Consider the following 14,692-nt stretch of genomic DNA (forward strand, 5'->3'; position numbering starts at 1 on the left):
TCCCCCGGCTCTGCCTGCATCTCCTGGGGTTCCCCAGAGCATGGCTAGAACCACACAGGCCCTGGGGTAATCACCCTGACCCCAGTGCTCAGCTCTGTGCCCACAAGTCCTGCCCTTGGCCTCCGGACCAGCTTGGAGCATCTTTGGGTAAGAAATGGTCTCAGGGGCACTTGCTCAACACGTCCATGGGCCTGAAAGTGTTTTTCTTTTGAAACTGTCTTTTTCCTGGGCTACTGGGGAGATGGAGGCTGCCCCCAAGCGGCTGTGACAGATGGTCAGTGCTCTTGCACACCTCCCCTGAGCTGATCCAGGTCTTTCCAATGGCCTGCCTGGAAGAAGGGGTCTGGCTGGTGGAGAGTCTTTTTTTTTTTATTTTCTTGTTTATTTATTTAATTTATTTATTGGCTGTGTTGGGTCTTTGTTGCTGCACACGGGCTTTCTCTAGTTGCCGAGAGCGGGGGCTACTCTTCATTGTGGTGCGCGGGCTCCTCATTGTAGTGGCTTCTCTTGTTGTGGAGCACAGGCTCTAGGCATGTGGGCTTCAATAATGTGGCACACGGGCTCAATAGTTGTGGCTCACGGGCTCTAGAGCACAGCCTCAATAGTTGTGGCGCACGGAATCTTAGTTGCTCTGTGGCATGTGGAATCTTCCCAGAGCAGGGCTCGAACCTGTGTCCCCTGCATTGGCAGGTGGATTCTTAACCACAGCGCCACCAGGGAAGTCCTGGTGGAGAGTCTTTTCCAAGGATCCCCCACCACAGTGGTGACCCAGGGGCCACTCCAGCCTGAGGCATTCAAGTGGAGGTGGGATGGGGAGAGGTATGATCTGAAGGAACTTCCATCACCCAGGGGCTGTCTGCCCAGAGCCTTTCTCTGTGAGGCACCTTGAGAACTAGCCCCAAGCTGAGTGCATTGGAAATAGCTCTGGAGTGGATGTCTGGGTTCAGGTCCTGACTGTGGTGACCCGTCCAGTCACTCCAATCTCACTCCATGGCCCAGCTCCTCTAATTATCAAATGGAGGAAACAACCCCTGGGACGGGGGAAATGGCTTGAAAATGCAGCACATCTGAACAACAGGGAATAGCATCACTGTAAAAAAGATGGAGGGAGCTGTGAATGAACGGACATGAAGCAACCTACAAAGTGGGGGGAGGAAAAGCAAGCTGCAGAACAGCATGTAGAGGATGCTCTCATTTGTGCAAAAGGGGGTAAGATTTATAATAGTGAACATAATATATCTAATATATAAATTTTCCCTTTACACACATAAGGATTTCCTTGGCAGAATAAGAAACTGAAGACCAGAGGTGGGAGAAAAATATCACTGCATACACTTTTACTTTTTTATCTGAACCCCAAACTATGTGAACAAATTACTATTCAAAGTGAGTGATGTTTTCTCAAGTGAGCAAATGTTGGGGTTGTGGGTCCAAGGCTAGAAAAACCAGACTTGGAGCCCCTTCCCCAGTCTTGCTGCCTTTTGTCTGCCTGTCCTCCTCTTCTGACCTGGCCCTCCTCTCTTCCATTTTTCTCCTTCAACGTCTAGTTGAGAGCCCTACCTCTTCTAGGAAGTAAAAATACTAACGCCTGTACAGTACTCGCCAAGTGTGCTGGACCTCGTGCTAAGTTCTCCTGTATAGGTTCCCTCACATGATCTCCAGGACGACCGGATGAGGTAGGTACGATTACAGATGGGGGAAACTGAGGTGCAGAGAGGTTAAGTAACTGACCCAGAGCCATTGGACTTGTAAGGGACTCAACCCAGATTCTCCAAAAGAACCAGAGCTCCCGTTTTTTGAGTGCCTGCTGTGAGCTTTATGATGTCTTAAAACATCATCTTGATAATAACTCTGAGGAGTTATTATCCTATTTTCTCGATGAAGAGGGGAGGACCAAGAGAGTGAGTAACTTGCCTAAAGTCATGCCACAAGGAAGCGAGTTGGGCCAGAAATGTGTTTCTTTACAGCGCAAAGTCCTCTTTCTTGCCTAAAATTTCCCAGCCTGTGTCTCGCCCCATCTCCCTGCTGGGTACGGGCTTTATGGGTCTCATGGCATTCTGAAGGTTGCAATGCTCTCTGTCTATGCCTATGATCCGGACCCCCAGTGCTCTATCTGGTTGTCCCCATAGCACGTTCTGCTTTAGCTTGAAATGTTGGACCCCACCCCCTTTCTCTGAGCTCCTTCAGTTCCAGGCTGATCCCACCATTGACACTGTCCAGAAGCCCCTCGAAGGCAGAGGTTGTGTGACGCTCGCACGTGTCCCCGGCACAAAATGTACTTACCAATCAGTGATGAGTGACCAAGTGACTAGCAAAGGCTGGGGACCGGATTCCACCATGACAGCCCTTGCTGACGCCCTCTCGATATGGTTGTGGCTATCAGTGCTGATCATCTGTTGAGAGAGTGCCCAGGAAGGGCCACTGAGGGCTCCACCAAGGGTTTTGCCCTGCTCATTGGATCGTCACAAAGGACTCTAGGGGCCACGTTCTAGACCGTCTTAAAGATGAGGAATCTGGTGCTGGGAGAGGGTAAGAGGCTTGTCGCTAGAGTCACGCAGCTATTGAATAACTTCAAACTACCAAGATTCACATCCAAAGCCACCTCCCGGTGAGACCAAAATCCAGGCTGGGACAACACACGGGGCTTTAATTGCTACACCTGTTACTGTGGTGATTCCCAGCTAATAACTGCATTTCTTGAACCCTTACTAAAAGGGCCAGGCCCTGTCCCCCATTCCACCCTTACTGCAGTCCTGCTGAGCAGTGGTTGAGGAGCTCTGGCAGTGAAGCTCTCAGACGAACGACCCTGAGGCTTGAGCAAATGCCTCCTCTTGTCTCCTCATCTGTAGGATGAGCACCTTCTTCACAGGGGAAGGTACATAAAGCGTTTAGAACAGTGCATGGGTACTTAGTGAGTGCTGTATAAACGTCAGTTATTTCATCCCCATTTCATAGATGTGACAGGAAAACTGAGTCACAGGGCAAAGTCACAGAGCTGGGTTTGAACCATCTAACACAATGCTCAGCTCATAACTACTCTGCCCCACTGCTTCTCTCCCGGGCTGGCTGGGAGCATTTAGCGAGAGCATGTGTGGAATGCTTGGCACAGTCCCTGCAGCACTGTGGGGTCTCCATAATGTGGACACCCCAGGTAGAGGGCTCAGCTGTCCCTACAGGCTCCTCCACAGTCCCTTCCACTGAGGTGAGAGCCTGGCCTGGTTCCGGATCCACAGGATTGCCTATAGCTTGCTCACCCGCCTGCCTGCCTGGGGCTGAACTCAGCTCAGCCAGCTGCTCCCTGGGAGTCCCCAAGCTTCTTCTCGGAGCTCCCTTGGAGGCACAGGGGTGGGGCATGGGGAAACCTCCCCTAGCCACCTGGGGGCTGCCAGAGCCCCTGCCCATCCTTAAGAAGGGGCTTTCCCGCCCTGCACCAGCTGTGCAGCCACCATCCTTGTCTCTACAGGGGCAGGGCAGGAAGCGGGGCAATGCCAGGACCAATTAAACCCGCCAGGGGAATTAAGGTCAACAGGATGCAATTATGCCTGTTGGATTTAACAAGGCCAGAGAGAAGGTTTCTCCAGCCAGAGTTCACGGCTCCTTAGGCCTCTTGCCCTGGAAGGCTCTGCATTCCAGAAGCCTGGGCTCCCAGGCTCACCCATCCCTGGGAGAATTCCTTGGGCGTGGAGGGGTTAACTCCACTTGGGTACTGCTTCCCTGGCTCCTGGAGGAAACAGACCCAGCCAAGAGGCTTTAAAAGGACCGGCTCAGAGGAGACATTTCCCGGCCTGACCCTCTCCCTGCTTGGCTGTGATGGAAAATCCAGGGAGTTGAGCAACGACCTTTCTGACTCCAGAGAGAGCAGCCAACTCCCCTCACGACTTTCTCTCCAGTCCTGATATGGGAGCCACTCAGGGCTGTTTTCTCCTGCCCTCTCCCACACTGGGCCCCCGAGCCTGGGGCTTTGGCAGTACCAGCCCCCGGGGAAGCCCTGGTAAGGCTGTTGTCCTTACTGCAGACCCTGTCCTTCCCTCCAAGGTTGGTAAGCAGAGATCTATGGACGTTCTGTATGGCCAATTGGATGTAGATTTCTCTAGAAGTTCAAATGACACTGTTCCAGCCCAGAATTTGTAGAGTTTTATTGCTAAGATCATTACTAAGTGCTCTATTCTGTGGCAAGGAATAAACTGATCACTGGGGACACAGAGATGAAACTTGGGAAAAGCTATAGAATCACCATATAGTGCCTTTTATGTGAAAAGATTGTAAAATCATTCATGAAGTGGGTCCTTTCTTGTTGCTAAAAATATTTGTAGAGAAAATATCTGGAGGGATATATATGTATACACACACACACACACACACACACACGTGGAGTAGCGATGATTTTTATGCTTTGTCTGGATTTTCCAAATTTTTTTGAAATGACTATTTGTAACTCTTAGGAGATAAATATTGATTCAAGATACATCAATATGGATACAGATTTCTACAATTCAAGACAGAAAATGATAAGAGCTACATATGAGATATAAAACACCGTGGGGTCTCAGAGGCGGAGTCTTGGGACTGATGAAGAAGGGTGACTTCTCAGCTGAAGGCATGGCTGCAGGAGGCTTTCTCAGTGCCTAAGCCCTGGAGTTCGTTTAAAATGAAGCCTCCTTCAAATGGGGCCCCAGGAATCTGTCCTTATAAACCAGCGTTCCAGGTGGTGTTCATGCACTCCCCAAATTTGAGAACCCACGAGTCAGAGGGCCAGCTTTGAGGCAGTCCTGGGGCAGCCAGCAGGGTACTTCCAGTATACATATCCCTCTAGCCTGGGCTGTGTTCTCAACCCTGATGCATGTGGGAAATGTCTGGAGAGCTTTCACAACTTCTGAAGTCTGAGTCCCTCTTGAGTTCAGAGTATTAAATCAGCACATTTGGAGGTGGGGCCCAGAAAGTTATTTTTCAAACCTGCCCAGAAGATTCTGATGTGCAGGCAGAGTTGACAGCCACTGCTCTGAGGCTCTCCTAGGGCAGGAACTTCACCTGCTTCCCTGGAATGCACCTGCAAGTTAGGGTAAAGCGGTGCACAAGGCAGGTGTTCCCTTCCGACTTGTACTGACTGCGTGCACTGTCCCAGTACCTGGAGCTCTGGGGATCAGGACAGGGACCAGGTCAGTCCACCTTAAATCCCAAGGACCTAGTACAAAAAATGGTGCTTCTGTTGTTAATAACAGCTGCTAATTTTTATTTTGCATTTACCATGTGCCAGACACAGATATTAACTCTTTTAATCTTCATGGCAATGTTATGAGGTAGATACTATTATCAGTCCCATTTCTAAGAGGAAACTGAAGCACAGAGGAGCAACTTGCCCAAGGTTTCAGAGGTAGGTAGGATTCCAGTGGGACCAGAATTTAAACCAAACCCATCAGGCTCAGAGCCCTCACTCTTAATTACTATTCCATACCACAAAGTAAATGACTGCTGAAAAATGAATTAATGGGTGAGTGAAGAATACTTAAATTATGTCACAACTTGGTAGCCCCAGCCAGGGGCTGACATTCAGTAGGTGCTCTGTAAATGTTGAAGAATAAATGCTCCTACTTTGGTAAGGTCCTGAGACAATGAAAAACCAAGATGGGCCCCTTCTTTATATTCTTTCTCCCTCTCCCCCATCCCAGCCCAATTACTCTGCAGCATAAAGAGCAAAGCCAAAAATAGCCATCTAGTGACATCAGAGGAACAAGGTCATCTGAAAATTGCCCATGGCCACTGGACACCTCCCTATAGGATCAAGTAGCAGGAGGGTACCCCAGGCTGGTGCAGCTGTTCCAAGAACAGGAAATGTCCCAGGAGCAGACTTGGAAGCACTGCCACGTGAAGGCAGGGCCCGTGGGGGCGGGGAACAAATGCAAACACAGAAAGAAGCAAGACCCAAGTGCAGAGCACAGACCCTGGAGAGGAGAGTCATTGGGAGTTTATCTGCACCAGAAGTCACTCCCAGCACACCATCCCAGGAAATGGCTCCGAAAGGGGGGAATGCATGTTCTGTCCTGGTGCACCAGGCAGCTTCCTGGCCTACCACTGTGCTATTTATAACACTTCAGGCTCATCTTCTGAACTGGGTTACCATACGAGCCAGGGGGTGCATGGCAAGCTCTGAGAGGCTGCTGGGAGAAGAGGGCCGTGACTGGGATGGTGAGGGGGGTCCAAATAAAGATGAGGAGTGGGCCAGGGCAAAGTACCTTCTGGCGGCAGTCGCTTGGCACTTTGACCACCTCAGCTACCATTCAGGCCCGCTGAGGCCTCTGACAATTGACTGGCAGCTGCCACATTCCTGACAGGAACGCAAGCATCCGGCGAGGTCTGAGGAGATGCCTGCGGGTGAAATTGAGGAGACAGAACCTGCTCCCAGCCTCTGAGAAGCGTAGCTGGTTCCCACAGCAACGTCAAGAGTTCAGTGAGGTCTCCAGCCCAAACTTGCTCCAAAGTCCTGAGTTGCTGGGACTGGTGGGTGACAGAAACAATCTCTTCTTCACCCTCGGGGCTCTTTGATCAAGTGTCACTCAATTCCCAAAAAAGCTGGGCCTTATCCTCCAAGAGCTCCTGAGAATGTCCATCCACCCCCTCAAGCGCTGCAACTGGAGCAGTGGAAAGGGCACTTGAGGGCACAGACCTGGGTCCAAATGCTGACTCTGCCACTTACCAGCAGTGTGACTTTGGGAAAGTAACTTAAACTCTGAGCCTCAGTTTCCTCATCTGTCATATGACTTGTTGGAAGGACATATGGAAAAGCATCCTTCTTTCCATCTTTATTCTGGTAATGGAGTCTTGGCTAAGGAGATAACCACTTACTCAACAAACTCAGCAGTTCTTCTGGGTAACACGAACAGGCTGCACAAATGTGACTCCTCAGGGAGCTCAGAGGGGACATGTGTTCTTGCCCTCCACATGGGCTCTAGTTTGGCCTGGGTACCGAGGGTCACAGGAGAGATTGGCTGCAGGCTACTGGTCCATAGGGACCTTTGAGTTAGGAGATCTGTTGTCCACCAGGACATCTCCTGACACAGTGGTCCTCACACTTGGGGGTGCATCACAGCCCCTGCAGGGCTTGTTAGAACACATTGCTGGGCCCCATGTCCATTGTGTCTGTCTGATTCAGGTCTGGAGTTAGGCTGGAGAATTTGCATTTCTAGTCCCAGTGATGCTGATCTGCTGGACCACCGCCCTAGAGAAAGGTCCCCCAGCCCAAGTTGCTGTGCTTGCTAGCCTGCCAATTCCTACCCACTTCCCTGGGGCCTCTGGGTAGAAGGAGTGTTTTGGTATGTCTGTGAGGAAAACACAAACACTCAGACCCAGTGGTCAGTACAGCTAATGTTTCAAAGGGAGGGAGATGCACAAAAAATTAAGTTCATGAAGGTGGGCAGATACTGACAGTTCCTCCAACTCCTACCTGCTGTGTTGCTTTGCATATTCATTTTCTATTGTTGCAGTAACAAATTACAAGAGAGAGAAGATGCCAATGGGCAAATAAGAATCAGGGAGGCTACAGTGTAGACATCAACCTCCAGCCCACTAAGAATGAGATTTCTACAAGCTCAACTCAAATCCCTCGCCTCCCTTGCTTGCACAAACTCCCACGAGCCTCCTTCCTGAGAAGCGTCCCTACTCCTCTCGCTGGTGGCTGACTGGCGGCTGCTGGCCCTGTCCTGTCAGGTTGTTAGCTTTGGGTAAATGACCGGGGCTTCTGGCAACCCCTGGTGACACATACCCACTGACAATTAATATTGAATATGTGACTCAAGCAGGGTCACACTGAGTCACGCTGGCCAACAGGGTGCCCAACGTGACAGTCACCATGGCTGCCCAGAGTGCTTTTGGGTCATTTTAAAGCTAGGAGCAAATTCTCATCCATGGAGCCAGAGGAAAGATTCTTTCTAGAAACATCGTTTTAAACTTCTAAGATGAAGTTGAGACCCACAAGATACAAATGACATGCTCAAGGTCACAAAACCAGAAGCTACTTTCCCAATCCTCAATCTAGGGTTCATTCCACTAAATAATTTTGTGCTCCTCCAGAACCCTGTGACAATTATCTCAAATAAATCTAAGTCCCTGTGACCACAAACGTAAAAACTGAATTGCAGCAGAGAGAAACAGAAGAGCAGCAAGGCAAGGTGATGTCCTTATACTTCCTCCAACAATTAAGGATGAGATCCTAGCAACCTTACATCTTGGAAAAGCCAAGGATGGGAGGGACTTCCTTGCTGTAGTCTGTGAGAATTCATTGAGCAGTCTGTGCCGTCTTTAACTAGTTCCAAGGTCAAGAGAAACATCAGAAAATATGTGTGTGTGTCAGAGGACATTATTCAGAGATTAGTCCCCTGGAGCGATCTGGGCTAGATTTGTACTTCCAGAACAACCCATGGAAAGTCCTCTGAGCTAGCACACTGGTCTCCAACATACTTCATTGAAGTTAAAATGGAAATCTAGGGGCAAGGAGCTTGCTAGAGGTGTCTTCTTGCAGTGACTGAGCAGCTGGCTATAGAAAAATATAACTGAAAGTAGGGCCAATGTGGTTAGAATAAATTGCCTAGGAAAAAAAATTGAAAATATTCAAACTGGAAAGAGCCTTATTTATCTTTCTAATTCAATCTCCTGTTTGACGATGTGGAAACTGAGGTCCAGAAAAGGGTAGTGCCTTGTTAAAGGTCACCCAGTGAGCCAGTGCCAGAAGGGAGATTATATTCCCTGCCTCTACTCTTCCCAAAAGACACATCACAGCCCAGCTAGAGTTAGGAAAGACAAAGGGCGTTCCCTTTCAAATCTGGTCTGAAGGCCTTTAGTAGCAATCTACTGTGTAAGTCTAAGATGTAGAATTCCAAGATTTTAAAATAACATAACTAGAATTCTCTCCAGAAAGGCTTTGCTAAATGCCAATAAACTTTTCACTGGGCACCAATGCCAGTAACATTAACATCATGTTTAGCCAAAAGGTGGTTTCCAATTTGCAAATATGTATGCCAGAATGATGTCATTAACTATGCTTTTGGGAGGGACTTGTATTTCCTTTTAATACTTTTATTACAAAGATTGACTAAGTGGTTTGAAACAGCCATTTAAAGTTCAGAGACAGACATAATACATTAGGGGGACAAAGACATCTATCTTATAAATAGCCTAGAAAAATCCTTTGCAAAACAAACATTTTCAATGGGGAGAAGCAAACTCAGGACAATGGAACAGTATGCTGCTGTTAAAAATGGTATTTACAGAGTATGCAGTAATACAGGAAAAATATGAGTTTACTACTCTGGTAAGTTAAAAAAAAAAAGCAGAATATAAAAAAATATATATACATAAACAGAAAACCCCTACAATGTAGAAAAACAGCCTAAAGTTTTATATAAGAAAAGATTATACAGAGAAACACCAGTGTTCAAGATGGATGATGGGAACAGATTTTTTTCTCCTTCCTCCTATTACCAGGTATTTTCTGAATTGCATATAATTAACAACAAATCCCAACTTTATAAACAAAAAATGCTGCAAAATCCAGTTGAGATTTTTGTATGGAGCAAATTCAAAGTCACTTTCTAGTCCCTTAGTCTGTGTGAGAGTGTGCCTGTAACACTGTGAGTGGAATGTGTGTCAGGCCAGAGACTTTCACCACTCCTTACTACCAAGCTTGACAATGCTGCCCCAAACTGCTTTTCAAATTACAATTTACAACCACTGACTATTTAGTATTTGACCCACCGGAAAATACCTCTCCCACCCTTGCTCCTGAAAGAAGCCCTGAGAATACCATCAGTCCAAAACAAGCTAGGCAACAATTCTTAGCCTGTTCACACACCTGCCTGTGAGGTTCTGGGATACCAGTCCCATAACTACATGGGTTTTGGCTGGTCAGACAGGTCAGGTTTTTATTTTCTGTTTAATAAAATTTTAAGAAGAAGAGAGAAGGTACTTGATGCCTTCAGGTTAGGCTTAGTCTGGCGAAATAATTCCTGATAAAACCTAGCACTTTCCTAAGCCCCTCCAACTACGGTTTCTCCGAGTACAATGTTAGCATTTATCAAGCCCTTTCAGGAAGCTGATACCTTCAGCACATAAGAGTCATGCTTTGACCGGAGCCCAGCCTCTTGTTTTCTTGCGAGAAAGAGAATAGCAAACATCCTCAGACATTTCTGTTTTTGATGTCACTAATCTTCACTATAATACTAGAAAATAGAGTGGGTATGCACGAAGACAAAAACAAGGAAAAAGTATAGTTTTGTCCCCAGGCTTCTTTTTTGTAGCAACTACACTGGCTTCAGCTGGATAACAAATTGTCCTGGAATTCTTGGCATTGGAGCAAACATGTCAGTTCCCTGGATACGCCTTCGTCACTGCTCAAAGTACTGCACACTTTAACCTTCCTGCTCTTTCCATAGGCCTGGGTTTGTCCCGTATCCAGGAAACTTTATATGTTGTCTAAACTGAGCATCCCAGCAGGCTGCAAGGCAGATTGGCAGCTCAGGATTCAGAATGTTGACCAAATCCTACCTGGACCCACACCACCAAGCTGTACTCAGCCTGCCTGTGCAGAAATAGGAGCCCAGCCACGTGGCTGACAGCTTTTTTAACTGCTACTCTCAGCAATGAGGAACTTCCCCAGCAGACAAGACTCAGAAGGGAACTGAAAAGGAAGCATATCAAGTTCTACCTAAGGAGATACACAGGTTTAACCAGACAGTCAAGCCAATAAGCCCCCAAGGCTCAGCTAAGCAAGGAGGAACTAAAAGACCAGGTGTTGCTGACCTGACCTCAAGCCCTTGGGACCTCAGGTCACTAGGCCAGGACATCACGCAGAGGAACTAGACCCCACACCATGTCTGCCTCCATGTCACTAGATTCTCACAAGAGGCTTCATACTTCAGCCAGGGAGAAAGCTAGTTCATGCCTAAGGTAGCACCTGAACCACATCATTCTATGCAGAACACACATGAAAAGAGCAAGGTACAGAGTGTAAATTATGACTATTTGTGGAAAAATAAGAGGGACCAGGTAGGAATACATATATGCTGATGCCATCTCTGCAAGGGAACACACCTGGCAGTACCAACTATCTCTGGGGAGGGGAACTGAACACCTTTGTAGCTTTTGAATTTTGAATGAAGTGACATATAGCCTCCAAAGAACAAATTAAAATTAAAGGCAAATGCATAATGCTATAATCTTATTGTTATAAAAAATGTTCTACAAATCTGTGTGTGTACATAAAAAACATTCTGGAAGAATGTCAATAATGGATTACTCCTGGCGAATGAGAGTAGGGAATTCCATAGGAGAATTTCATGTTTTATTTTATACAGTCTGTACTGCTTTGTTTCTAAAAGGTAGTACAGTCAGCCCTATGTATCTATAGGTTCCATGTCTGTAGATTCAACCAACCATGAATCAAAAATATTTGAAAAAAAAAAAAATCCAGAAAGTTCCAAAAAACAAAACGAATTTGCTGTACATGGGCGACTATTTACATATCATTTACATTGTCTTCACAACTATTTACATTGTATTAGGTATTATAAGTAATCTAGAGATGATTTAAAGTGTAGGGTAGGATGTGCACAGGTTACATGCAAATACACCATTTTAAATGAGACGAGCATCCATGGAGTTTGGTATCCACAGGGTGTCCTGGAACCAACCCCTTGTGGATACTGAGGGATGACTGTACTACTTTCATAATTTTTACTTAAAAAAAGAAACACCTTTAAGAACTCCAATCTCACCTCCAACAAGAACATCTACACTCCTGCAGCATTTTTTCTGTCTCATGTTAATCACATCCTATTTTGTGTTACAATTGTTTGTGTATAAGATTTATCTCTATTAAATGCTGGAGCGACTGCCACTGCAGCCTGTCTACCACTCAAGCTCCACTTTCCAAGGACAAAATTCTGTGGAAAAGAACTGGTAAGGAATAAAACAGCAGTCAAGACAGCAACAAAGCAATTCCACAAGAACAAAATGACCAACCAAATTAAGAGTGAACAGTAATCTTGTATTAACAAGCATAAGACTATCAGCAATGCGGAACCATGACCAAATCGAAACAACACTGAAAACAGAGACCTTCCCAGAAAGTGTGAGAATTCCAACAATCTGAATGTGCACATGTGCTAGGAGTTTTGCAAAACTGCCAAGCAAAGTGTCGCACAGCCAGATTTCTCAGTAGAATTCAGTAAATTCCTATTAGGCATGTTCTTTGTTTAGGAAAATTCTGGGGTGACCTCTGAGTGTTGAAAGAAAAGCTCCCTCTTCAACAAGGCCTGAAGGGATAAGGAACCTGAATAAAAACACAGTTTGAGTTTCAGAGGAAAGGGAGACTATACTAGAAAAATGAAGGTCATGTGAGGTGGTCCAGAAAGAAAGGACTCAATACTAGACAGGCTCTGCTGAGGAGAAGTAGACAGCCACCGGGAAATTAAGAAATTCTGGGAAGCAAGAGCATTTTAATTTTTAAAAATTAATTAACTGATTTATTTATTGGCTGAGTTGGGTCTCTCTTGCTGCGCTCAGGCTTTCTCTAGTTGCAGCAAGCAGGGGCCACTCTTCATTGTGGTATGCGGGTTTCTCATTGTGGTGTCTTCTCTCATTGTGGAGCACGGGCTCTAGGCGCGCAGGCTTCAGTAGTTGAGGCGCATGGGCTCAACAGTAGTGGCGTGCGGGCTCTAGAGCGCAGGCTCAGTAGTTGTGGCACAGGGGCTTAGGTGCTTTGCCGCATGTGGGATTTTCCCAGACCAGGACTCTAACCTGTGTCCCCTGCATTGGCAGGCAGATTCCCAATCACTGCACCACCAGGGAAGTCCGAAGTGCATCTTAATTTTCAAAGCTATTTGCTCTGAAATAATATAATCCTTCTCTGTTGTCTCTAAGGAGCTGTCACACATTACCACCATGATGTGGGTGTGTCCAGAGGGGGTAATCCAGAATGGAGCAAATAGGGTTGGGAGGATCCCATAAGTCCATAATTCTCAATACATAACACTTTCTAAAACACTCAACTCGAGGGCCAGATTTATTCTTCTACCTGAAACAACCAAAAAAAAAATGGACAAAATATATGAAAAAAGGATACCAGATGGCAATATATGAATGATGGTGAACTGTTAGAGAACTGCTGACACATGGGAGGGAGAAAAGCTATGGAGGACAGACACAGAGAGGAGATCAAGAGATACACAGAGAGGAGATCAAGAGATGAACAGAAGTAGAAAACTCAAATCAAAAGGTGACCAGAAGAAAATGAAAGTCACCCCACCCCAAGAATCCACAAGGGATATGAGGACTGGGGTAGAACTGGATTTCTCATAGCACAAGGCATGGAGAACTCTATTTCTCTTTGAGGCTGATATCTAAATGCCCTCCTTATCTACCCTCTCTCTTTCTCTCCAAGTCCAATCTGTTAGCAAGTCTTGTCAGTTACAGCTTCAAAATCCATTTCAGAATCCAACCATCTCTCATCACCTCCACTGCTACCACCCTAGCCCAAGCCACTATCAGCTCTCACCTGGACAACAACAAGAACCTCCTCACCTTCCTGTTTCCAGTCTCACATCCCTCAGGTCCCCATCCCAGTCTATTTTCCACACAGCAGTCAGTCAGAGAAACATTTATCACCTGACAGAAGAGGACAGTTACTTATTTACTGTCTGTCTCCCCTTCTAAAAGGTAACCTCCATGAAGTCAAGGTCTTCTATTTCTGTTCACTGCTATATGCCCAGAGACTAGGACAGTGTCAACGTATAGTTAGCACCAAATCAATATCTGTTAAATGAACTACACAAGTTGTTATGGAACTGTATACCATATACCTCTAGGAAATGAATAAAGGAACTGCACTGTGTATCACTCTGTGGGCCTTCAGGAGGCCCAGGGATCTGCAAATCTCATCTTGCTTTGTTGCCCATCACTAAATCTACAATGGCTTGTAGATAACGGTCATTGAATGAATAAATAAAAGGAATATAAAATAGGTCAAATATTACATATTAGTGTTTAGGACTGGCCTGGGCAGAATATGGTTGCTTTTATATCTCGTGGCACAGGAGTAGATGACTGGTACAGAGTAGAGTTCATAAACAATATCAAGTCTAAAAGAAACTATACTATTTATTGATAACATGGACCTAGCAAATTCTGTGCCAACTACGAGAAATACAGATATGATTAACATAATTTTTATCTTCAAGGACTAACATAATTTTAGCTATCTGTATCTCTACTAATTTGTAAACAAGTACAAGTAACTCAGTGGTATTACTGTTCTACTAGAGATATATACATCTGAGAGGCACAAAGAAGGAAGCTATCCCTACCTGAGGAGGTCAGATGGTCAAGGAAAGATTTATGGGAAAGATTTATGAAAAAGATTTTACTAGAGCTGAGCCTTATAAGCAAGAGTTTACCGAATGAGAAAAATCACATTTAGAGAAGGCAGTCTGTTTTGAAGGCATAACAGGCTTCCAGAGTGGTTCCTAAGAGGGAATTAAAATATGGAAGGATATTCTGACATAAGACAGAAAAAAGTCACAAAGCTATTTCCTTTAAGGACAGAGCCTGTGCTTTTTCCTGGACCCTCCTCTCAAGGTACCCATTTCCCCAATAAGATATGACCTCCAAAGGGGCTTGGCAGATTTAAAAACATCAAATAACAAAA

General features: G+C 46.0%; 1 long non-coding RNA gene across 1 annotated transcript; it reads left to right on the top strand.

The window, feature by feature from the left end:
* Nucleotides 1-5: 5 nt before the first annotated feature.
* Nucleotides 6-1,677, top strand: LOC130832733 (uncharacterized). The gene is made up of 2 exons (XR_009048364.1): nucleotides 6-147; nucleotides 1,548-1,677. It is a non-coding gene; the product is annotated as an uncharacterized LOC130832733 (long non-coding RNA).
* The last annotated feature ends 13,015 nt before the right edge of the window (nucleotides 1,678-14,692 follow it).

This window comes from Hippopotamus amphibius, chromosome 12 (genome assembly GCF_030028045.1).
Source record: "Hippopotamus amphibius kiboko isolate mHipAmp2 chromosome 12, mHipAmp2.hap2, whole genome shotgun sequence".
Taxonomy (NCBI): domain Eukaryota; kingdom Metazoa; phylum Chordata; class Mammalia; order Artiodactyla; family Hippopotamidae; genus Hippopotamus; species Hippopotamus amphibius.